Here is a 26465-nt window from a genome sequence, read left to right as displayed (position 1 = left end):
GGTTGCGCTAGTTGATGTCTTCCCTGGAGGAGGAAGCCAGTTTGAAGAAACTCTTCCCAAATGATGGACAACTACAAAAGGCACATCAATGGAAAAGCTAAAATAGCTTCAAAAGAGCTCTTTAAGGGGAAAAAACCTGGAATTCAGCCACTCGTGCGGAGCACATCTTGGAAGACAATGGATTTAGGACTTAGAAACTGAGCTGTGACACTATGATCTATGGTTCACAAAGCAAGTTACCAAAGGATCTAATCTGCATGCACACGTTTTTGCTGTTTATTGAACAGCCCATCCTACATTTCTCTTTAAGCAAGTTCAGTTGGTTAAAAGTCCTGCTGAGATTTTAAATGAACATACTTTGAGTAGATTCTTTAAGTAATTGAATTCAATCTCTCCTCAAATTACTGATTTTCTCTAGGTAAATGATGCAAACACTTGGTTTTAATAAAATTATTCATTAGGAATAAATTTCTCATATTGGCCATTTCTAAACTGTCTAGACTATTTATGTTAAGCAAAGAGAACAGACAGTTACTCACCTTTGTAACTGTTGTTCTTCGAGATGTGTTGCTCATATCCATTCCAGTTAGGTGTGCGCACGCGCCGCGTGCACGTTCGTCGGAAAACGTTTTACCCTAGCAACACTCGGCGGGTCGGCTAGGCACCCCCTGGAGTGGTGCCGCTATGGCACCGGATATATACTCCAGCCGACCTGGCCACCCTTCAGTTCCTTCTTGCCGGCTACTCCGACAGTGGGGAAGGAGGGTGGGGTTTGGAATGGATATGAGCAACACATCTCGAAGAAAAACAGTTACAAAAGTGAGTAACTGTCTTTTCTTCTTCGAGTGATTGCTCATATCCATTCCAGTTAGGTGATTCCCAAGCCTTACCTAGGCAGAGGGGTTGGAGTGAGATGCGGCAGCGTGCAGAACCGCTGAGCCAAAGGCTGCATCATCTCTAGACTGTTGGACCAAAGCATAGTGTGAAGCAAAGGTGTGGACCGATGACCAGGTCACTGCGTGGCATATCTCCTGGACAGGCACGTGGGCCAGGAAAGCGGCTGATGAAGCCTGAGCTCTGGTTGAATGCCCAGTGAGGTGGCCCGAAGGGACATGAGCCAAGTCATAGCATGTGCGTATGCATGCCGTTACCCAAGAGGAGATCCTCTGGGAGGAGACTGGTAGACCTTTCATCCTTTCAGCGACTGCCACGAACAGCTGGGGGGATTTCCGGAAGGGCTTTGTCCGCTCGATATAAAAGGCCAGTGCCCTACGGACATCTAAGGAGTGTAACTGCTGCTTCCGTCGATAAGAGTGAGGCTTTGGAAAGAAGACCGGGAGGAAGATGTCCTGGTTGGTATGGATGCATCTGTCGTTAGGGACAGTGAGGGCTGTGGTGGATGGAATGGTAGCCCTGCACACACCAGGGAGGGAGTTAGCCACCAGTCGAGGGAGCGTAAGGTGCTCGGGGGAACTGTCACCAGAACATCTATTGGATCCCTGCCGGGATGGTAGACCGAATTGAGCCATGTTTGAAGGGGCCGCAGGCGGAACCTGGCATATTTGGTCACATAAGTACATGCGGCCATGTGGCCTAGTAGGCCGAGACACGTGCAAGCCGAGATGGTTGGGGAGGTCTGCAGACCTCGAATGATCATTGCAATCACCTGGAAACGTGGCTGAGGGAGGTGGGCCCTGGCTCGAGTGGAGTCCAGGGTTGCCCCTATGAAGTCCAGCCTTTGTGTGGGGACCAGGGTGGACTTTTCCGCATTGAGGCGCAGTCCCAACCAGGAGAATAGGTCCGTAATTATGCCCACGTGCTGTTGGACCTGAGTCTGCGAGGTTCCCTTGATGAGCCAGTCGTCCAGATACGGAAATACATGTATCAGCTGCCAGAAGAGGTAGGCGGCAACGACGGCCATGCACTTCGTAAACAACCTTGGGGCCGTGGAGAGGCCAAAGGAGAGGACAGTAAATTGGAAGTACTGGTGATTGGCCACAAAGCGGAGATACCTCCTGTGCGGAGGGAAGATGGCGATGTGGAAGTATGCGTCCTTCATGTCGAGAGCGGCATACCAGTCTCCAGGATCCAAGGACGGGATGATAGTCCCCAGGGAGACCATGCGGAACTTCAACTTGACCATAAACTTGTTGAGGCCTCACAGATCTAGGATAGGCCTGAGGCCTCCCTTGGACTTGGGAATCAGAAGGTAGCAGGAGTAAAACCCCTTCCCCTGCTCGTCTGATGGTACCTCCTCTATTGCTCCTGCAGCGAGGAAAGACTGCACCTCTTGTAAGAGGACTTGCTCATGAGAGGGGTCCCTGGGTTGGGGGGTGGGAAGGCAGGGATGAAACAAATTGGAGGTGGTATCCTTGTTTCACTGTGCGTAGGACCCAGAGATCTAAGGTCAGTTGGGACCACGCCAGGAGGAAGTAGGAGAGACGGTTGGAGAAGGGAGGAGAAGGATCCTGTCCTGAAACTGGTACGCCGTCCTCATGCGCACCTTCAAAAGGTAGACTTAGGCCCTGGAGGTGCCTTTGGGGGCCCGTGGTTTTGACCCCCTTGGGGACCGGACTGGCGTCTACGGCCACCCCGCCCGTGTCTTCTACTGTAGTCTTGCCTGTGCCGGGGCACAAAGTACGGGCAGTGGGGTTGAGGCCGGAAGGGTCTACATTGGGTCACTGGGGTATGCATGCCCAACGAGCGCATGATGACCCTGTTGTCTTTTAAACTCTGCAACCTGGGGTCAGTCTTCTCAGAGAACAAACCCTTGCCATCAAAAGGTAAGTCCTGGATGGTGTATTCGAGCTCAGGTGGCAGGTTGGAGACCTGGAGCCAGGAGATACGCCTCATGGTGATACCTGAGGCTAGAGTTCTGGCTGCCGAGTCGGCCGCATCAAGAGAAGCTTGGAGAGAGGTTCTGGCCACCTTCTTCCCTTCTTCAAGGAATGCGGAAAACTCTTGGCATGAGTCTGGGGGTAGTAGTTCTGTGAACCTACTCACCTCCGCCCAGATGTTGTAGCTATAACGGCTCAGGAGAGCCTGCTGATTGGCCACCCGGAGCTGCAGGGCATCTGCAGAATACACCTTGCGGCCCAGTAGGTCCATCCACCTAACCTCCTTAGATTTGGGGGCTGGTGCCTGTTGGCCATGCCTTTCCCTTTTGTTGACTGATTGGACAACTGATGAGGAGGGAGGACATATGGGTATTCATACCCCCGAGAGGGTATCATGTATTTCCTCTTGCTCATGGGTCGGTTCCTGCTCTAGCGGTACCGGGGAGCCTGGTGGATGGATCATCTGCTCCTCTGTCCCAGCTGGAGGGGGACAGCTAATGGTGGCCTCAGGCGCCCGATGCTCTGAGGGAGCGGAGCGAGTCTAGGCCAAAGGAGCACCTGGGCCTGGTGGTATGCCCAGGGTGTCCAAAAGGACCACTGTTGAGGTCCCATGTCCTGAGACCGGACATCCTGGAAGATCCCTGTAGGCACCTCCATATCACGGTCCTGGTCGTAGTAACTGTCCGCGTGGGAGGACACCAACGTCTGCCTGGATGGCCATGGAGGAGCAGAGAAACCTTGGGCTAAGGTTCCGACGGACCTTACTCCCCTGCTTAGCGGGGACCGGTGCCGGTATTCAGAACGGTACCGTGATCGAGACTGGGACCTGCGACCAGACCGGTGCTGGGAGGTCGACCGGGATCTCGAGTCCCTGCGACGTGAGCGGCTCTGGGAGGTGCAGTGCCTGGGTCAGTGCCGGGAACTAGAGCGGTGTCGCGAATAGTGAGGTGGAAAGCATGAGTCCGACCGGTGCCGCGAGTCTGACCGGTGCCGTGTAGGGGAACGGTGCCGGGACTGCGAGCAGTGTCAAGAGCACGAGCGTCGTCTCGACCGGAAGCGCCTGAGGGACCGCGATCTTGAGTGGTGCCGGTCCGCTGAGCCGACAGACAGTGGTCTGGTCAGGGTCGGCTTGCCCAGAGATTGGATTACGCGCACCGGCGGTGACGGGGGTAGAGGGAGTGCTGTATCCATGAGGGCGATCAAGTCTCTCGCCGCCAAAAACGCCTCTGGCGTGGATGGCATAGTGAGCTCTACCGCGGTACGCGCCGGGGAGCTATCAGGAGCCGGACTCGACGGCCCTCGCGGGACCAGAATCGACGGTGCCAATTTCGTTGGTGCCGTGGCAGGTATCAGCGCCGGGCGGTCCGATCTGGGCGCACTCTCTGGCTGTGGCGTGGGCGTTGCCAAAGCAGCAGGAATCATAGCCTTTTCCGGCCTCGGGGAGAGGGAGCAACATGGAGTCGACTTCGGTGCCGGTGGCGGCTGGTGCCGGGAGTCTTTAGGCGTACCGGTGCAATCAGGTGCCATGGGAGTGCCTCTGCTCACCAACTGACCGGCCCTTGGCGCCGAAGGTGGTGGTGTCAAGACCGCTTCCATGAGGAGCTGTTTTGGTCTGATCTCCCGCTCCTTTTTAGTTCGCGGCTTGAAAGCCTTGCAAATCAAGCACTTAGCAGTTAAGTGCGATTCCCTGAGGCACTTCAAACAGGAGTCGTGTGGGTCTCCTGTTGGTATCGGCCTGTGACAGGCTGAGCACGGTTTGAAACCCGGTGAGCCGGGCATGAGCTCCGGCACCGGGTGCGGGGAAGGGGCTACTCCCCAAACCCCGCTAACTAGTAACAGCTAACTATACTATTAATTTAAGAACTTACAACTAAATCTATCTATATATATCTACAAGAACAACAGCTATTTATACGACAACAATGAGAAAAACTATTAGTAGCTAGGGAAGGTGGAGGTCAGCTAAGCCACACTCCATTGTTCCAACGACTGACACGGGCAGTAAGAAGGAACTGAAGGATGGCCGGGTCGGCTGGGGTATATATCCGGTGCCATAGCGGCACCACTCCAGGGGGCGCCCAGCTGACCCGCCAAGTGTTGCTAGGGTAAAAAGTTTTCCAACGAACGTGCACGCGGCGTGCGCACACCTAACTGGAATGGATATGAGCAATCACTTGAAGAAGAAGCCATTTATTCATTTGGGGGGGTGTTATTAAGTTTGGTTGCAGCTTGTGCAAAGACTTGTGCCCCCCAAATTAACTGATTTCATACTCTAGAAGAAGCTGTAACTTTTACGGGAAGTGCTCCATAAAAAAAAAAAATTAAGACATTTTAACGTAATTGGATTATCATAATGTGTTTTGCTATGGTTCTCATTTTTAAAAAAAAATTCTTTGCAATATAAACAATAAATTATTCAGATAAGGAAACAAAATTTAAATTCAACTGTGTAGAAGCTGCATGTGATTAAATAATGGTATTGCATTCGTGAGCTTACATCATAGGAAATAATCACTTGGCTAATAAGACCTTTTGTTTCTCCAAACTATATTTTATTAGTACTAATTTTTAAAATAAAATCAATTGGAATGTCAAGGATTCAAAATTGTACATTTCTTCACCATGCTGCAGTATTATGATCTACTTTGCCACCAATTTCACCTCTTAACATATCCATTATCAATATTCCATTCAGACACCTTTCTAATCACAACATCAATAAAAATAATACTCATTTTCCAATTACAAAATGAGTGGCTATAAATTTCAACCTAGCAGGAGACAATATATGAACAAGGACTTCAAGATAAAAATAAAACTTCTGTGCAACATGTTCATTGAAATTCCAACATGTACTGCTTTATGGTTGTAAAACACAGCTATTTTTGCTTTATAAATTGATTGTATACCATGCTGTTGGACTTCCCTATTCTGCACTGTGAAAAGTCTGCACTCTTTTAGTCATGTGCTTAAATTTAAGCACAGTAGTAGTTCCATTAGCTTCAGTGAGACTACTAGTGTGCTTAAGGTTAAGCACACAACTGTTTGTGAGATCTGGGGCCCCATCTGGAAATACCTGCATAAAGTACTGGAGAAACAGAGCAATGTCCGCATTCTTTCCTGCAGGAAGGGATTGTTTTTATTCCTTTAATTTTAAGTAGACACTCAATAGTACATAATGAAACTTGTCCTGCAGGGAAGGAGCACTTTTAAGTGGACAGGACAGCTAAGTTTACCAATGTTAACACACATTGACCTATCAACTCGTAAAAGGCCTAAAATACATTCAAATCTAGACTCAGCTTTGAACACAGTCACAGGAACAAGTTCTGCACTGATCTACACAGGATTTATATAAGAGTAAATAAAAGTGATTCAAACACTGATGAGAAATTAAATTTCAATTATGTGCTAAAGAAATATACAGCCATATCTTCAGCTGAAGTAAACTGGCGCAACTCTGGAAGTTTCTGAGTACCCCTAGCTCCCACTGAAGTAAGTGAGAGTACACTGCACCTTGTAGAATGAGATCCTCACAAGTGTTGGGAAAGTACTACAGAGCAAGAGAAGAAACGGTGGTAAGAGGCAGCCAGTTCAGGGGAAACCAAAAAGTGTCAATACAACAGAAAAATACTGAGAAATACAGTGGGGAAAGGCAAAAAGGTAGGGATTGAAGCAAAGTAAGAAGGGGATGTATGTACAGTGGTTCACTTTCCAGATACATCTTTATATCAGATTGATTTTTTTATTATGATTTTGTCCCTTGCAAACAATCTCACAAATTATAAAATTATTGCCCCAAAAACTAAAGTGAAGGGTCCAGTAACTATTTGCCTTCGGCATTTGGTACACCAGAACATTTGACTTTGTTACATATACACTGGTTACATTTTTTACAAGAAACAAAGAGCAGAAATGTCATGATTAAAAAGAAATGCTTCACCAAATCTTAAAATTTACCTTACATCCTATGAATTTAACAATGTAAGGGCCCAACCTTGACCCTAATGAAATCAATGGCAAAACTCCCATTGCCATAAGTGAGTGAAGAATAATGGCCTAAAGAGGTATACTTTTAAATGTAAAAGCAAAAGAGACTCATGACCTTTGTTCTCTGTCTACAGAAATGCAGCCTTTAATCAATTAACTAGCAGATGTAAGTGAAAAACAAACTGAAGGATGAGAAGATCCAGTCTGGTGGCATCCTATAATGTCATATATTGTCTCTTGGGCAGGAAAATAGAGAAGGATTCACACACCCCGTCATATCAAAATTGTTTTAAAGTTAAACCAGCAGCTAGGCTTAGGTTCAGAACAGGACTAAGAACGCAAGGATCTGCATGAAACTTCTGTGACATACCCAAACTTTAAAAAAAATAATGTATTGTAGAGATTGAGCTATCAAAATAGCAGCTAAAAATGATAAGTTATCACCTATTCCAGGAATGCACAGGAAAATGACTAATACAGGAGCAGAAAATGAGAGATGGTAAGTACACATGATAGAGATGTTTAAGAAAACACTGTATTTAAAAAAAATGCTACATAACCTAACTAAAATATCAGCTTTGATTTTACTCACTGTCACAGAATCTTCAGGAACAAATCCTCTGACTCAAGTAAGGCGCACAGGAGGAAGGTATGACCCTTGTGGCTGGGCGTGGCATAGCTACTCTTCTGTCTGCTTGTCGCCCCCTGTCAACAGCTACTCAGGTCACTCTGTGGTCTCTTCCTTCCTACGACTCAGGCCTCTGGCCAAGTCACTTACCCTGCCCCTTCTAGAGTAACCCAAGAAGTTCAAACAGAACCAAATGTCTAATGAATTAGGTGAGGTCTTCAGTTCCAACCTGGAATTCGATAGTCCTTACCCCTTTGTGCTCAAGGGATTGTGAGAGGACGGAGTGGGGTGGAGGAGGAAAGCCAGGCCCATACTCTGCTCCAGGGAACCTGTGTTTAGGGAGCTAAGGATTGCTTCCTAAGATCCCTTGCTGCTTCCCTTAACTGCTCCCTATCTCCTGCCTGCTTGGCGTGCACATATCTTACACCCAGCTGCACTCGCTGGCTCTCTCCCCATGGAAGCCTGACTCCTCAGGCAGGTTTCTCCCAGCCTGTTGCTAGGGAATTCCTGCAAGGTAGCAACCAGCCCCTCTAGGAGCCACTTCGAACCCCTTCAGCCCTGCAACTACCCTCCCTACTACAGTTCTTCTCTCTCAGTCCTCTCCTATAGTTATTCCTTTATAGGAACCACCCAGTCTGGTTCTGTCCAGAGAGATCTAATACTTCTTTACCTGTCTCCCCTCCAAGTGCCACAGAACTGGCTAATTGGGCTCTCTGTCACTGCTAGTGTGGGGTTTATACATGGCATCACAAATGATTATGAAGCCAACTCATCTAACCCAGTAATGTCATTTACAGTGGATAAAAGTGTTCCGCTAAATTGCTTTAAAATGTTGAATTATATCTTTTTTGGCATATCCCTCTTTGCCCAGGTCTATGATGCCTTCTCTGCCCCCTTCTGGAAGCATCAGTAACCTGACACTCCCTGCCCAAAGGGAATTGACCAACAAGACAGTCCTTCAGAGAACTAGAAGGGCAAAAGTAAATACTGACCAATCAGTTAAGAACGCTTGCCTGCTTTTGCTCAAGAGCAAAGCTGGGTGAGATTGAGACAAAGGAGGAGCTCCTCGGGCTTCATCCTAAGTGTGCATTTTAAGGTTTTTTTCCTCTCTGCTTAAGATAGATGAACCCTACCGGGCTATTTTGTGACTTGATTGTGTAGATACAGACTCCAAGACTACCCTGTCCCAAGCAGGCGGCCAAACCTTGTAGATTAAGATGGGGCATGAAGGCAACAACATGTGCGCCCCTGAAGGGTAAACAGAGTAGCCCTGCATACCACATCCTCTCCTCAAAAAACCCAACCAAACAGTAAAACCCTAATAACTGGGGTGGAAAACAATGAAATGAAGACCCAGAAATAGAGATATTCTATATTTTATTCATGGGAGAAAAAGAGACTGTCAAAAGTATTTTCTGTGAAATTAACAGTTTTGGTGAAAGGCAAAAAGAGAATAAAAATGCTATTAAAACAGATTTGAATTTCCATTTTATTTACTGTCTGCATTTCAGCTACCAAATGAATACATTTTGAAAGTAAATTTCCTTTTTTATAACAAAAAATAATTCTGAGGAAAAAAGTACTCAATCTCAGAACATGCCCACAGATAAATCTCGTTGGCCGAACTTTTGACAATCAACAAAACTGTAATAAACAGCACTATATCATCAGTGATAATATTCTCAGTCCCTAGGTTCTCAATGGCTTCTTTAGTTTGAACAGAGTCCAATTTATTCCTTGTTACTGAACATAAGTCAATACTGTTTGAAGGAGCTATCGTATCGTCAACACTGCTGGTCCACAGTGAGCAGACGGGTAGAGCAAGCATGAAGTTATCAATTTTCCTAGCAATTCTGCAATGTTTCTTCATGACCACAGATTCACCAGTCGTCTTCTTTTTATGGCTGATGTAGATGTAGAGCAACAACTATAGTATTACACTCCGATAGTTAAGTCAGATAACTGCATCAGGAGTAGCAGAGTGTAACACAGTGATGCCTCCTTCATATTTGTGAATCAGGCACTGAGACACTATATGTTCCATGGTCTGTTCTGGGTGACCACAGTAGCATACTAGAGTGTCTCTGATATTCCATTTGTGTAGCAAGTATCTACATCTGCCACGATTTGTGTGGATATGGTTTAGGGTTGCACATGAGCTTCAAAGTGCCACTGGCAATCATGATGCAACATGGAAATGTGTCACTGATTCTGAGGAATATATTTTAGATGAAATCCTTTGGGGAGTTATGGCATAAAACAATTAGGCCAAGTAGGATTCTTTATGTCTAAGACATAGCCCTACTGTGACTAATTCTGCCATTTGTCTCTGGGCTGCTACTGCTTCAGAACACATTTGTATTGTCAACTTACCATAGTTACTCCCCACCTTAATACCTGTCTATCATTTCCCTCATTTCTACCTGTGAAATGACTCCAGACCATGCTTCTCACCATCACAGTATGGATATTCTCCACTTTCAAGAGATTGCCATGTTCTGGTAGGCATTTTGTTTTTCATTTTTGTACATGGCCTGAAAGAGTTCAAATATTTACATAGTAAATACGGACACTGCTTGTGGTCAGTGAGATACACTTACCCCAACGAAGGTATCACAGAATTAATAAGGAATTCATTCATCAACGTAGTTCTTGGGGAAAAAAGTGTATCTTGGCAACCAACTTTTCACAGACTAATCAATGGCTCATTACTTTTTGAATATCAATCTAGTACATATTTTGTTCCATTAAAAGGAACAGAAGGTAGAATATGCATAATACATATTTGATAGCACTGCAGCTATACATAGTGCTTTACTGAAAGCAAATGTGCTGAATAAAAAAAAACACAATCTGTATCCTGAAAGCTTTACATTTTAAAAGAAATAGAAAGGCTACAGTTCAGCAAGCTAGGAAAGATAAGTTAATATCATCACTAATGGGCTTCACCCACCAGGATGGGTTTTCAGAAGTGATCTGAGTGGTGAGAGAGAGAAAGCTTGAAATCTATTAATTATAAGGCTCTTCCATGAATAAATGACCATTTGAAAGAAGGCTCAGAATTGGGACTGAGGAACGAGACAAGAGAAGAAATCATGATATTATTCACTGTGGGCCACACAACCATCCCACAGTAAACACAGAAGGAGGGAACCAAGAGACTTGAAATAGCCGAATCCCCTGCTTTCCACTTCCCGTAGAATTTCTCCTGAAAAGACAGTCTTATAGCATGGAGGTGGAAGAGTAGAAAAATTAACACAGTCTCCAGCTATATTAATTATCTGGCACATTCCTTAGAAGTTCAAAGGGGAGACATCAAGCCCCCTCCAACCACCTAGCCCTCCACAAGATCCAGGCACAGATGTGACATTTTGGAAGGCAACCAATACCTCCTACCACCACCACGAGCTTCAAGTGTGATACAATCTGAGGAGCTTTTTGTCAGTAAAGGCTGCAGGATTTGGCCCTATATGTAGAGTCACTATCTAAGGCCCGGTCTACATTATGCGTTTAAACCGAATTTAGCAGCATTAAACCAATTTAACCCTGCACCCATCCACACAACGAGGCCCTTTATAGCGATATAAAGGGCTTTTTAAACTGATTTCTGCACTCCTCCGACGACCAGAGGATAGCGCTGAAATCGGTACTGCCATGTCAGATTGGGGTTAGTGTGGCCACAAATAGACGTATTGGCCTCTGGCGTATCTCACAGTGCACCATTATGCCGCTCTGGAAAGCAATCTGAAACGTCGGATGCACTGGCCAGGTAGACAGGAAAAGCCCTGCAAACTTTTAAATTGCATTTCCTGTTTGCCCAGCGAGGAGCTCTGATCAGCACAGGTGGCCATGCAGTCCCAAATCCAAAAAGAGCTCCAGCATGGACAGTACGGGAGATACAGGATCTGATCGCTGTATGGGGAGACAATCTGTTTTTTCAGAGCTCCGTTACAGAAGACGAAATGACAAAGCATTTGGAAACTCTCCAGCTATGATAGACAGAGCCCAGCACAAGTGCTGTGTACAAGCGTAATGGAAGCCAAAGAATCAAATGGACGCTCATGGAGGGAGGAGGATAGAGGGACTGAGGACTCCAGCTATCCCACAGTCCCCGCAGTCTCCGAAAAGCATTTGCATTCTTGGCTGAGCTCCCAATGCCTGAAGGGTCAAAAACATTTTCCCAGGTGTTTCAGGGTATATATCATCAATTTACGCCCTTCCCCTCCCTCGAAAGAAAAGGGAAAAAAAAGTTTCTCGCCTTTTTTCAATGTCACCCTATGTCTACTGCATGCTGCTGGTAGATGGGGTGCTGCAGCGCTGAACACCAGCATCCCCTTCCCGGTGGCAGACGGTACAATATGACTGCTATCCATCATCATCATCAGCCTGTGAGTGCTCCTGGCTGGCCTCAGTGAGGTTGGTAGGGGGCGCCTGAGTAAAAATGGGAATGACTCCCGGTCATTCCCGGCAGATGGTACAGAACGGCTGGTAACCGTCTTCATCATAGCAACTGAACGCTGAACTCCATCAGCCCCCCTCCTTTCATGTCTAACAAAAACATTCTGTACTGCCTGGACTATCATAGCAGCAGGAGGCTGGGTTCCTCTCCCCCGCCACCCTTTAATGTCCTGCCTGGACTATCATAGTCCTGGGAGGCTGCCTCCCCCTCATTTTATATCTCACTAAAAAGTCAGTGTTTCTTATTCCTGCATTCTTTATTACTTCATCACACAAATGAGGGGACACTGCCATGGTAGCCCAGGAGGGTTAGGGGAGGAGGGAAGCAACGAGTGGGGTTGTTGCAGGGGTACCCCCCATGAATGGCATGCAGCTCATCATTTCTGTGGGATCTCTGGGTATCTGACATGGAGCGGCTGTGCTCTCTGGTTCTCTAGTACACTTGCCCCATATTCTAGGCAGGACTGACTCTATTTTTAGATAAAACATAAAGAAGGGAATGACCCGGGGAGTCATTCTCATTTTTGTCTTTGTGCCCCCGGCTGACCTCAGCGAGGCCAGCCAGGAGCACCTATGACAGCAGTAGACAGTACAGAACGACTGATAACCGTCATCTCATCGCCAATTTACAATGGCATAGCAGATGGTGCAATAGGGATGGTAACCATCTCTGTTACCTTGCAAAGGCAAATGAATGCTGCTGTGTAGCACTGCAGTACCGCATCTGTCAGCAGCATCCAGTACACATACTGTGACAGTGACAAAAGGCAAAACGGGCTCTATGCTTGCCATGCTATGGCGTCTGCCAGGGCAATCCAGGGAAAAAGGGCGCGAAATGATTGTCTGCCATTGCTTTCACGGAGGAAGGACTGAGTAATGACATTTACCCAGAATCACTCACGACACTGTTTTTGCATTGGGATCTCAACCCAGAATTCCAATGGGTGGGGGAGACTGCAGGAACTATGGGATAGCTACCCACAGTGCAATGCTCCGGAAATCGATGCTAGCCTCGGTACATGGACGCACACCGCCGAATTAATGTGTTTAGTGTGGCCGCGTGCACTCGACTTTATACAATCTGTTTTACAAAACCGGTTTATGTAAAATCGGAATAATCCCGTAGTGTAGACATACCCTAAGAGATTTAATAAGATATTTATTCTTAGTCCCTAACTGATCAACACCTTCTGCTCATATTAAACCAGCCTTGGGTGAAACTCAGAGAGTTCACCACTAAAATTTAAAAAATGTTCTGATGCTAAGAAAGCACTATCTCTGCAGTAACGTCCCTAACAAAAGTTATATATCACCAAGGTTGCAAAGTAGAGACACCAGGCACTGGGAAATTAGGGAGGATATTAAAAGGGATCCAACAAATGGTAAGATACGCTCTGACTTGTGTTTTTAAGCTGACCATTTGCAGAAACAAACAAGGTCACAACTAAGTTACAATTTGGACATGAAAAATAACATGTAAAAAACTTGGGCAGAAAGGAGGACACGTAGGTGCCAGTGTGTAATTGATTAAAATTTTTGTTATGTACGGATGTGGGATAATGTGATAGATTTGAAGGAGGTAACTAGTTTTACCTATATAATGTAAATGAAAAACAATGCTTTTGGGGACCATTTCCGGACTGTAATTCAGGATCAAGCTGCTAAAACTCTGACCCCTCCGCACGACCATGATGTGCAGAGGCATCACCGGTAAACCCCAGATGAGTGGGTCCTTCCTGGCCATTGGGTAAAATTTGTCTGTACGTTGGGAGTGGTGAGCATAAGAGATTTGCTTGGTATATATATTGTGTGTTGCTAATAAATAGAAGTTTAGAGAACAGCTGTGAAAGGCTTTTCACTGGGAAAAGGTCCTGCAGATCCATATTGCCCAGAGCCCCCATGGACAGGGCTGTCCCTAGGAGGGGTGTGGGGCCCAGGACATAGGCACCGAGTTTCTAATCTGCTGGGTGCTCTCTCTGACTCTACCCAGACCCCACCCCTACTCCACTCTTTACCTCAAGGCCCCACCCCCACCTTGCTTCTTTCCGTGCCGCCCCTTCCTGCCCACACCTCTTCCCCGCCCAGTTCCACCCTGTAACACTCCCTCACTCACCCCGCAGGAGGAAGGTCACTGAAGTGCTGGCGGTAGCCCGCCTCCAAGCTCATCTCAGTTTAACTGGGGTCTGGGCTTGCCTCGGCTCAGGCAGCCAGCGAACAATGGTGTTAAGGGGCTGGCTATAGCCTGGATGGGGCTCAGGCAGTCAGCAAACACTACATTCCAAGGGGCGTGTAACACTCCCTCACTCACCCCAGAGGAGGGAGGCCTGTCCGCCTCACTACACACCACCTCCCCCCAACATGCTGCACCCTCACTCCTCTCCTTTCCCCCACCTGAGTGCCTCCTTACACCGTGTGTGAAACATCTGATCCATGTAGGCGCTGAAAAGGAGTGGGAGGCGCTGACTGGCAGGGCCCACCAGCAGGTAGGAGGTTCTGGTAGGGGGTCTCCTCCCCTCCCCACCGCCCACCTGCTGGCCTGCTGCTCACCTCTCCGTTAGTCTCCTTACCCCGCTTGCCCGCCTGCCTCCACTCCCCGCTCACCTCCCCGCTCACCTCACCAAAGCACAGGGCGAGGGCAGTCACCCCAATTCACCTTAACCTAGGGACAGTTCTGCCCGCGAGTACTAAAATTGACCAGGTTTCTCCCTAAGCCCTGTGGGACAGGACAGATGCTTTACACCCTGCGCTCTTGGTAGGGAAAGGGTGGGGGTTCCTAAATTGACCAGGTCACGCCATGAGCCCTCGGTGGGGTATAAACAGGGTGCCCTATGCAGGTTAGAGCCTCAGGAGCTTTTCATCAGTAAGAACTGCACGATTTGGCTCTGTATGTAAAGTCTCAATCTACAAGGTTAAGAAGACATTTATTCTTAGTATCTAATAGATGAGTATTAAGGTGATGAATATTTTTCCTCTAATAAAATGTGCACATTTTTTGTTTGTTTGTTTTTCAAGATAATGTGGAAGAATTTGGCCCACTGGCTCATAATGAATAATGACAAAATCTAAAAGAAACTCTTAAAGATGACTATCAGGCTAAGGCTGCAATTTAGCTCATGACCTGTCCATGACAAAATCTTAGCCTTATATGTTCCCAATTACTGTAGCATCCGAGTGCCTCCCAATCTTTAGGGAAAGACCCCTGTGAGGTAGGAAAGTCCGCCTATCGCTATTTACAGATGTGGAACTGAAGCACACATAGGTCACACATGAAGTTTGTATCAGAGCAGGGAATTTAACCCAGGTCTCCCAAGCCTTAGGCCAGTGTCCTTCTTATCAGCTCCTAACATTGGTGTTAAAAAAAGAAAATAAAGAGGGGGGGGAAATTTACCACATGCCACCACCGACCCACATTCCAAATGAAGCGAAGTGCTGGCCAGATCTTTTGGGAGGACTGTACCAGCAACAAGCAAGGGTAATTGTTTTGCCATGAACTGAGACTGACTTTTCTGAAGACTAAATGTAGGTTCGTGGTGATAATTTTATGTTCAGCTTATTTTATGTTCTCTGGTTGTGCTCGGAAGCAATTGAGAACCAAAGGCAGACTCTTCACTGTCTGATTAAGTACTCAGAGTATTTCCATTTTGACAAAAGGACCATCTCAGACAGTGTAAATCCTCAATATGGGAAAGACACAGAAAAGTAGCACCTGGCACACTATTAAAACTTTATTGTCCAAAACATTGAAAACTGTATGCAATTGTTTTAAATGAATATGGGTATGTCTTAATGTGTTGTAATGATGGTGATGTTCATGATTGCTTCTTTTTTCCCTGCCCCAGGACACACTTGGAAAGGATATGTTTTATCTCATTGTGTTTTTCTTTTTGCTGTATTATTTAAATGCCTGCATATTCTAGACCTCCCCAGAAGGAAGCAAAAAAGCACTTGCTTAATTTAATTTCTATACTGGTTCCTTTAGTAAGTGACAGCTGATACCAGCATTAGTTAAGCAGCTGTATCAAAATATTACCACATAGGCATGAAATTTTGTATTGAGACATGTTTTTGTTTTTAATTAGTCCAAGAGAAACACAGCAAATGCTTTGCTGTATTCTCTCATGACCCTGGACTATGCATTTCTGCCCTTGTAGTCTGTTTATTAAGCAAAAAAAGCTGATTTTCAGAGGTGCTGAGCACACAATCACTCCCAATGAAGAGAATGGGATTTGCATATGATCAGCACCTCTAAAAGTCAAATCTGTTTCTTGGGAACCTAAGTTACATCCATATTTGAAACGTTTGGTCAGGCTCTTAATATTTTGATTTCCCGTCCCCCCTTCAAAATAAAAGAATCTAGAATATACTGCTTACTGAAATAGCAAGGTCAAGAAACGAAGTCCTCTCTTTCCCCACAGAACAGGGACAGCACATGTAATGGCAAGGAAAATTTCTCTACACCATCTTACATATGCTTTAAGGCTAACCTACAGGAAGCATCTCTAAGGTATGGAGTGTCCATCTCTCTTGTAGTTCAGTCTCTATATGTATTAATTACTCAGCTTGTTTGCTGAGATGGGCAACAAGAACTCCAGGATAATGTCAAATTGGTGGTGGTTTTGTGGTGTGGACTTCTGTCAGTTGGGAACTAGACTGAATGTACCCAGTTCGTTTTATATAGGCTACTGAACAAAGACTATGGCTTTAGTTCACGCTTAATTTTCTTAAAGTACTTACAAGTGGTACATAAGTTATTGTACTACTTACAACATACTGTAGCTATAATCTTTTTTCTCTAAGATTCCAGTCACTCATCTCCATTCAATTCCACTCTGACACAATATCTTAAAAATCCTGCAGACGTGGTACCAGCCTTGTACGTTTTTTTTTAACATTTCCATTAGCCGATGGTTTGAGTCTTGTAATATCATTTCCACCAAACATAAATATGCAGTTTTAGAGCATCATTTGGCATCTGGAACATCATTTTCCTTCATTAAAAAGCCCACAAGATTACTTCCCTGGGTATCTGGTGTTCTGTAAGAAGCTGCGTACATCATAGTTAAAAGAAGTTTAGTGAATGACAACTTTTATTTATTTCACTGGAGGATTTAAGTTATTCTCTTACTGTGTCAGATTCATTCTGTTAGGCTTCAGGGGAAAATGTCCAGCCCCAGTAAAATGATGTTTGGGAGATTTGAAAAACCTTAGTTTCTAGCCTTTTCCAGTTTTTGGAGAAACTCATTTAATCACAAATCACAGCTTACAAAATAACCTATGCTTCCAAACCATACAGAAATTTAAATAATAGGATTGTAAGGCCTGAAACTGGTTTACTCTGAATTTAAACTAATTGTACTGCTCCATCTTTTTAACAAGAGGCTCTCTTGTTGAAGTATAAGTATATATATACTATTGCATAAAATAATAAAAATAAATAAGAATAACGGTTCAATAGTTCCTGTTTTCTTTTTAATTTTTTGCTGGGATATCTGTATTACAACATACATGCAGCAAAGTCACGTGTTCGATTTATTTCATGTTCATTATTATTTGTATTATGGTAGCACTAGGAGCATTAGCCATTGTTCTAGACACTAAGTAATATGAGCATCCGATTATTAGCAGCGGCATGGTATTCTTTATTAATTTAGCTACATGGGTTTATTTTGTTCTGAAATTTATAGATCTAAATGTGGATGTGGGAATCTCAACTATAAAACTAAATTGATGCTGCTCATGTTTAATTCTGATGTTTCATGTATGCAAATCTATATGAGGGAAGGGAAGAGATCTTCAAAGGCACAAATGCAAGTTTAGTTGCCCAATTCCCATTGAAAATCCAAGTAAGCCTACAGATGCTATGCACAAAGACACAACCAAATGCAAGAAGCGACACACTTGGAAAGAAAAACACAAGTGAGCTAAAATGTTTAAATTCCCAACAGATTATCACTGATTAGTCGTGGTGCCCAAATTGTATATATATATAAGAACTTTTTCCCCCTATTTTGTATGTAAAACCAAACTTCAGTTTAATAGTTTTCTGAAATGAAAGAAAGTTATCTACCAAACACCCCATAAGACAACTCCCAGATACAATTTCTCTCTAAGTAGGTCTGCTTCCTAGGAATTCGCATGGTTTTATTCTGAGGACCACCATTTTGTCCTATAACAGCTTCACTCTCCTCCTGCAAGACTTCCTTTTGGTGCATTTTCTTTCCAAATGAAAGTGCATGCAAACACAGCTAACCGTTGTGCCAAAGCCACTGCTGCTTCAGGTCTTGGCTCTTCTCCACAGCCTAAGTTACAACATGACCTCACCTGAATTTGCCTGAAGCTTGCAACACTTAAGGATACCCTGTATTCTTCCAAACTTAGGGCCAGATCTTCAGTTGGTGTACAGTAGAACTCTTGACTTCAATGCAGCTATGCCAATTTATACTAGATAAGGATCTGGCCCTCACTCTTCTATAACTGCAACATGCCCTAGAGAGCAGGCTCATATTTTCCCTCGTTATGACTTTCTGAATATGTATTATATTCAGAAAAAAGTATTTTTATCTGTATAGAGTTTGCAGTCTGTGTCCACCTGTCTCAAACAAACACAAAGTTGTCTTACACCCATTATTGACCATTCCAGCCCCCATCCATAGTTTTGCTACTGTAACTTTTGATTTATGTGTTCCCAATTAGCAATTTGAAAATAAGAAATAAAACCAAACTGAATTCTTTAATGTTTGAGCCTGCAGGACAGCTACAGATACTGTAATTTATTGGAGGACTGTGAATAACACAAGTGACAAAAATTAAAAAAACTTTATTTAATATTAAATAATTAGTTAAGCAAGCAGTCATTACAATATACACAGCATTTATGCTCACATTCTAAGTTTAAATGATGTTTTTTGGGGTGATCAATCCTTGAATGAAGAGAATGGGTATAATCCTTTCTCTAACAGTACCTGATGGTGGATGGGTACACCTATCTAAAATCAGTATATTGATTTTTATAATCAATTATAATAATGCCCCTCTAATAGGGTCAGCACCTGCCTCTCATAAGCACCTCCTTCCCGATCGAGTGTGTGAGCCTGAAGTCTCTCCATTTGTGGTGCTGTAGGTGGATAGAACAAACTACTTCCAAGGGGATACATCTTTACCTTCTCCCAGCCCTGGTATGGGGCCATACCCCCAGGGCTTCTAGGCTCAGTCCCTGCTGGGTCCTCTCTGTGAGCCAGGAGCTGCTTCTTAGCTCTCCTGTTCTTTGGCAGCCCTCCCTGAGCTCAGCCCTACCCACACTGAGCTGTCCATGGTCCTGCTGCTCTTCCCAGCCAGCAAGAAACCGGGTGCTCTCTCTTGCAGCTCCAGGCAGCAACTGACTGACTTTGTCTCTGCTACTCCTTTTTATGTGGCCCTCCTGGCCACTGATTGGCCACTCCTGCTGCCCTTCTGATTGGCTGTTTCCTTCACAGCCACTTGAAGGACTTCTCTTCTGCTCTTCTCTGGGACTGAGTGTGGCAGGACCCTAAGGTCTCTGGCAGTGGGAGGTCTTCACCCAGTCACAGTCCCTTAATTAATTAGCATTAATTAACCCACCTTTTTAACCACAATTAAATATTTTCTACTTTCTCACTGCCTGTTTAACATTAAACTCATCTTTCATTAACACCTGCTTAAATGTCATCCCAATAACTATCATAGCATTTTTCAAAACATTAACATTTTGTCTAAAACACTTGTAAAAACCAACTAGGACCAAAACATGCTTACAATGTGACCTGAAATTATAGCCTAATTTATTTTCAATTTGTCTCTGAATTGTCTTATATCACTTGACAATTATCAAGTGATGTCTGGCAAAATATGAGCAAAGCCTATTTTTAGGAAATAGATTTCTGAGCCTACTTACATTTCAACACATTTTCCTATAAACACAGTCAAACATTATCTTTCTAGGCTACACTACCCAGCAGTTGTTCTTTATATTTATCCTTGTATGTGGGCTGGTTCTATATTCAAAACCAATGGGGTTCCGTCTCAGCTGAGCTGTGCTACTACCCATTAAAAATTAATATAAAAAATTACTACCTTTAATTAATAGTCACAGAAGGAGCTCCTAATTCACTGCTGAATTTCCACACTACTTGTTCATCAAATTCAAAATAATTTAGCAACTACCTAATTAATTCCTAATTGACATCACTGGGCCATTACACCAATATTTTCATTTGGCTGAGTATCAACAGATATTGGCCTAAGGCCTATCAGGCTTTCAAAAACTTGATAAGTCCATCTAATACAACTTTCACTTTTTAACACAATGCAAACAAATACACTGGATTGTTCTTGTTATAGGGGTTGATAATTGTGAATCTGAATAGCTTATTAAAAGAAGTGAAAGAGATCAGAATCTGGTATGACAATTTTAATTTGCCATTCAAAAAATAATTAAATATTTTATCCAAATGAAAAGCAGAAGCTATATTCTATCTTGCCCTAGAGAATTTATAATATTCCATTATTTTTTAGAGATCTGGCTAGTAAGGAGAAACAAATGTCTGTATTCTGATACAATCTTACAACCCAAAACACTCTGATCCTACTAATGCGCACAAAATAAAAACTACATATATCTAACATCAGTGTGTGGTAGTAGGATAACCCATGGGCCCTAATTATTTCACTGACATTTTGCATTGTCTTCTCATTAGCTGCAGTATTAAACAACAACAGCACCACACTGTTAAACTTTAAACCAAAAAGGTAAAAAGTTGACCTATTTACTCTTATTTTTCACACAGAAAGAATAAAAAAAATCAGTGCCATATCTTAAAATAAATATTTGTACATCATAAGTTGATATATCTAATAATCCTTTCCAGTCAAAATATATCTACATATTGCATATACCAAAAAATCCCACTAAAAAACATAAAACCAGAACGATTGTTCCTCATCTCTTCTTCTCTTGACAACTTGGATTGTAAACTCATCAGGAGAGGGAACATGTCTTACTCTAGGTTTAGAGAATATCTTGGGAATTAACAGTGCTAGAAACATTAAGTCTAGTATATTATTATACATCTTTAATAGCAGTTTCAAGAGATATTCTAATGGGGAACAATTAATAGGGAGGTGCCACATAACTTCACCTAGTCCATTAAAAAAGTACCTTCTCTGAGCTGCGTAAACAGTTTCTGTACTGTATTTTCAAGAAGGATGACCATTACCGTAACTATGTTGATTCTGGCTTCCAGAGCTTGTCATGCCACCTCACAGGCTGGTCTCCTGCACTTTGACAGTTACCAGTATATTTAGTGCTTTATAATGGTGATGCCCACTTCCCCCTTTACTCTACTAGCTAGCTAACATCATCAGTGCTAAATATTAGTGTTTCTACTATTACAACTACATGGGGTGGAGAAGAAAGAAAATACTTCCTGACTCCTGCAGCAATCAGTTCATGCACTGAACCATGGAATTTGATCCTTAGCTGCAGCAGGCAAGTGTTCTGAACATGAACAAAGCAGCATTAATTATCTTATATGCTCCATCTCTGCACATAAAGGTTATTTTGTTTAGTTAACTGGAAGTGTTAAATTCTTTAAAAGTTTTTATTTAGAATATAGGGTCAAAGGATCATATCTTCAGCTACTATAACTTGGCACTGTTTCGCTGATTTAAACCAGCTACACCTGTTTACACCAGCTGAGGATCTGATCAAAAATGGTCAAACTTGGTTGTTTAAAAGCAGCCGCTTAAATCCATATTTAGGTACCGAAATAAGGAGTCTGATTTTCAGAGATGCTGAGCACGGGCAGCTTCAACTTAAGCACCTAGAAATGAATTTGGGTAGCTAAATATAAGTACCCAGTTCTGAACATTTTGGCACTGGTTTTTGACAGGTTCCATTTTATACTAATCAATAGGTTTCAGACTTCTGTATTAGACTGCGACTCGTTTCCAGATTAAATACTTGTGAAACTACATTCTGGCGGCTTTAAATGAGTCCATTCTGTACATTTGCATTTAAAATTGAAGAACTTTTCCCCCTTTTGTGTCTCTTAAGCAGGACTTTCATTGCAAAATTGATTAACATTCCCAGGCTTCTGCAATTTAAAAACATTATGAAATTATTGGGGCACTTCAATTTTTTTTTTTAATAGGCAGCTCAGTTTAGAAGTGATCATGATTCTGGTCACATGCAATGCATACAAGTAATTTAAAATCATGACAGAGCTTTAGATTTTTATTTATTTTTTTAATTTTTTTTTTAAAGAACTTCAGAGGGGAAATAGTCATTTTTCTGGGCATGCTTTGTGTCACCTATTAAAAAATAACGGGGGTACTTTATATTTTTAAAAGCACTTTTATCTTCTATCCTGCATAAACAAGAAAACAAGGGATACCACACAGAAGAAGGACCAGTGCAGTTATTATGGAATTTGTTTTTCTAATGCAGGTTACATGAAAAGCTCCGGGGTATTTGTATTGCTCTGAATATGTTTTTTGCATTGTCTTTCTGTCTGAAAACAAGTTTATATCATTTTCCATAAAGTGTATTTATGGGGTAAAATAGGGTGGTGGTCCTTTTAGCACAATAGACTTGATCCTCCTCTCTTCTGTGGGGCTTGCTTCACTGTGAATTATGGAAGACAAGCTCGTGCACTTACTCACATGTGAGTGTAGCCTGTTTTTCGAAGCAATGTGTTGATTTGCACCACATATCTCATGCAGGATCAAGCCCTAAAGTTACCAGAGCTGTAAACCCTAACTTATGTTTAAATAATTTTCCAGAATAATTTTCAGGTGTAGAAAATACATATTTACAAATAAGTGTGTAAGGGCATGATCCTGCAAAGGGAGCTGCAAATGTGGACCTTAATACCTGAGCAGAACCACAGGTTGGGAGTAAGGAACTGCAAGCACAAAACCTTCTCCAGGATCTGGGTCCTAGAATCCAAATATGGCACTAACACTGTTACTGAGAAATGTACATTGGAATATTGGAGCCACAGTGAGTACTGGTAGTTTCGCTGTTTGCTTTTGCCTTAAACAAGGAATTCTCTCCTGGCAATCAGACATATTAACCATTCTGGCTATTCTTATTACAACAAATATTCTATCTAGTTTCTACACAATAATTCTTCTCACAACATTCTGTTTTTCTGATGTCCTCAGTACTAGGCACCATATTAGAAATCAGTTATATGCTATGGCTGCACTTTGGTTCCTCTGATATGGAGCTAAAAATACTGTTTATTCACTACTGAGAGCGTAACAAGGTTGGGCCGACTCCTGGGCACCCCCTTGTGGCCAAGGAGGCCTCTGTGACGCACTGTTTCTCTTTCCACTCTCCAGGGCCCCTTAACTACTGCACATGAGCTTCTCTCTGGTTAATACCAGCCCTGCCTGGGGCCAGTTTAACAACAGAAATAGCTCTTAACGTTCCTCCGGGTTCCAAAATAAAGTCCATCACCACAAAAAAAATCACAGCTGGAGCTCTTTTCCTCAAAGCCCGTCTTCCCGGCTCTTCCTAGCTGAAGGCAAATTTTAAGGCCCAAACTTCATCCAGGTTTCCCCACTGGAGCCTCCCTGTCTGGCCTTCTCTCAACTCCAGCACTCTTCGTCTCTAGATGTTCGCTGCAGGAGCCCTTCACACTGTCTGTAGTCTCTCTACAATTTTCTGAGATTCTCCCCTTCTTTGCAGCCTTCTGCTGTTCTTTGTAGCACTATCATCTTGATCTCTGAGCCAGTGACTCGTTTCGTAATCAGGATTGGTTAGCTGCAGCCCTTCTGAACCTTCTAACAGGGAGGCTGATCCCAAGAGAAACTTTTAGATTAGAAAGAGCATTACAGTGCAGGGAAATGCTCATGAGAAATTTAAATTTTGTTAAAGAGTATGCTTATTCAAATCATCCATGACTCACTGTGGTGCATACTCTATACTTTTGATGAGATGTAATTGAATCAGAAGTTCCACTTGCAAAATAATAAGGCCCATTAATCAAATTCTCACTGAGGTACTACACAGCTAATGAATCAAACACCATCTCTACAACATCTGGATTCTAACATGCTGGATGATTCCAAGAAGACATCTAACAATTACGAACTATAGCAGTACTAGGGCCCTACTTGAAATATCAACTAGTTTATGTTTGGCAAATTGCAAGCAATAACTGTAATTTTTTAAAAAGACCAATTCCTATTTGTAATACCTCTTCTCTTTTAACTATTAATTTGACTAGAACTCAGGGACCGGTGTAGTGATCCCTTGCTCTCCAGTAGGTATGGAAGTCATCCTGCCTCAGTGTAGGGGCAATAGTCTTCAGGCTTAGGCCACGCAGTCAGGGTCCATGTAACAAAAGCAACCACACAACAATAGTCCAGGCTCCTGTCCCCACCCTTGGGTGGGGGCACTTTGACCTAATCTTTAGCCCACAGCTCACTCAGCTGGGGCTGACACCAACTAACAGTCTGAGGCCCCTGCCCTCGGGCGGGGCTGGGCTAGTAGAAGGCTATTGCCTATACCTCCCTTTGGGTGGCGCAGAGCAGAGAACAGGCTTTAGCCTGGCTTTGGACTCAGGCAGCCAGCAAACCCATACAGTCTGGGGATTCAGGTAGGGGTGAGCACCCACACAGTCTCAGGGGCTCCAAAAGGGACTGAGAACCCAGCAGACAGTCTAGGGTGCTGATGGGGATGTTCAGGGACGACAGGCCTCCTGGCCTAAGGTGAGGAGTCTGCAACCCGGGGTTTGGGGGACAGGTTGTTGCAGGCCCGCCCTACTCCACCTTGTCCCAGCCCAGGGCCCTAGCAGTGGCAGAGAGGTCTTCCCCTGGGCCAGTGGGGATCCAGCCGCAACACACCAATCTAGAAGTGGGCAGCACCATAGCCGGCCAGTCGTCGGCTGCTCCTGGGCTACTTCCTACCTCCCCAGGATTTGGTACTTGGGTATCCACCAGTCCTTGGACTCCTCTGGGTAGACAGCCGACGGTAGTCCCGGTAACCCCTCATCTGGGTCTGCCTCCACCAGGGGCAGGATGTGGCAGAGCATAGCTTCAGCTCCTGGGCGCCACAGCAGGTGTCCATCTAGTCTGATGGCTCCCACTCAACTGAGCTGCAAGGCCCTCCCTTTATATTTCCTGTCCCACCCCGGTCCTTCTAGCGAAGGGGGGGGGGGCGAGTTCAGCCCCACCCACTAAAAGGCATGTAGTGGTCCCTTGCTCTCCAGTCCAGAGGGAGGCCACTCTGCCTCACTACACTGGCCAACAGAAATTCTGGAATTCTCTCAGCAGACCATTGTGGCTCCCAGCTTCAAAACTCATCGCAGTCAAAATCAGACTAGCAGCTGTTTTTAATTTTACTATTTAAGGCTGCAAAAGCAGCAGTTTTTTTAGGATCAGAGTTTCCCTTTTCAGAATTTCAAATGAAGTTCACAATAACTTGACAATTTCACATGAGAATAAATATGATCTGGTTACTTTCAGTGAGTTTTAATGTACAGGAATTTAATCCAGTAAGTTCAAGGAAGGAATAAAAGCATAATTGTTCTAATTCCTTGAAGTGTTAAAAGGTAAGATTTGTTATTTTAACATTTAGAGTTAAGTAGATAGATCACCTTCAACCAACACCTATTCACAGAGAGATGTCTTCCTATAACCCAGTGTGGTGAACCTGTGGCTCTGGAGCCGCATGCAGCTCTTCAGAGGTTAATATGCGGCTCCTTGCATAAGCACTGATTCTAGGGCTAGAACTACAGATGCTAACTTTCCAATGTGCTCACTGCTCAACCCCATGCCCAGGCCCTGCCCCCAATCCATCCCTTCCCCCAAGGCCCTTACACCTTCCCCCAAGCCTGCCATGCCCTCACTCCTACCTCCCCCCCAGAGCCTCCTGCACATGTGAAACAATTGATTGCAGCAGGCGGGAGGCACTGATAGGCGGGGCTGTCAGTGGGAGGAGGCGCTGGGGGCTGGAGGGTGGGAGCAGATGGGGGGCTGCTGACGTATTACTGTGGCTCTCGGCAATGTGCACTGGTAAATTTTGGCTTCTTCTCAGGCTCAAGTTGGCCACCCCTGCTATAACCAGTTTGTAGCATTGTTAATTTGCTGTTTATATAGGACTCTGTCCTTGTTTACTCAGTTCGGCTCCTCCTCCCCCCCACTCAGTAGGATAGTGCAAGTAGGACAAGTACTGCTGATACTGCCGTTCCATATGCATGTCCTCTGGCTACTCTGCTTCCTACTGAGACACTATGGAATACCTACTCAGTCTTTCCCCATAATGCAGTGATGCAAATAGCATTAGCAGCATGTTAAGTGTCCTGCATGCATATTTTATCCAACTGTGTTACAGAAAAACACCATGTGAACACAGTTCAACCAATTTTTATTGTTACTAGGTCAGATAGTGTGTCATGAACAGCTACAAAAACATAGCATTATGGGCCTGATCCAAAGCTCTTGGAAGTCAATGGGACTCTGTCCACTGACTTCAATCAGATTTCAATTAAGTCTTTTAGGCCCAGATTTCCAAGGGTATTTAGGTA

At 44.1% G+C, this 26465-nt stretch overlaps 1 protein-coding gene across 3 annotated transcripts in view; it reads right to left on the bottom strand.

Annotated features, from left to right (window-relative positions):
- The window catches only part of CCSER1 (coiled-coil serine rich protein 1), a 1157679-nt gene that overhangs the window by 934483 nt on the left and 196731 nt on the right, over positions 1-26465 (bottom strand). The window lies entirely within an intron of this gene.

The sequence above is a fragment of the Chelonoidis abingdonii genome, chromosome 5, assembly GCF_003597395.2.
Source record: "Chelonoidis abingdonii isolate Lonesome George chromosome 5, CheloAbing_2.0, whole genome shotgun sequence".
Lineage (NCBI taxonomy): Eukaryota > Metazoa > Chordata > Testudines > Testudinidae > Chelonoidis > Chelonoidis abingdonii.
The sequence above is the reverse complement of the archived record's forward strand: the minus strand, read 5'-3'. Positions and strand labels throughout refer to the sequence as shown.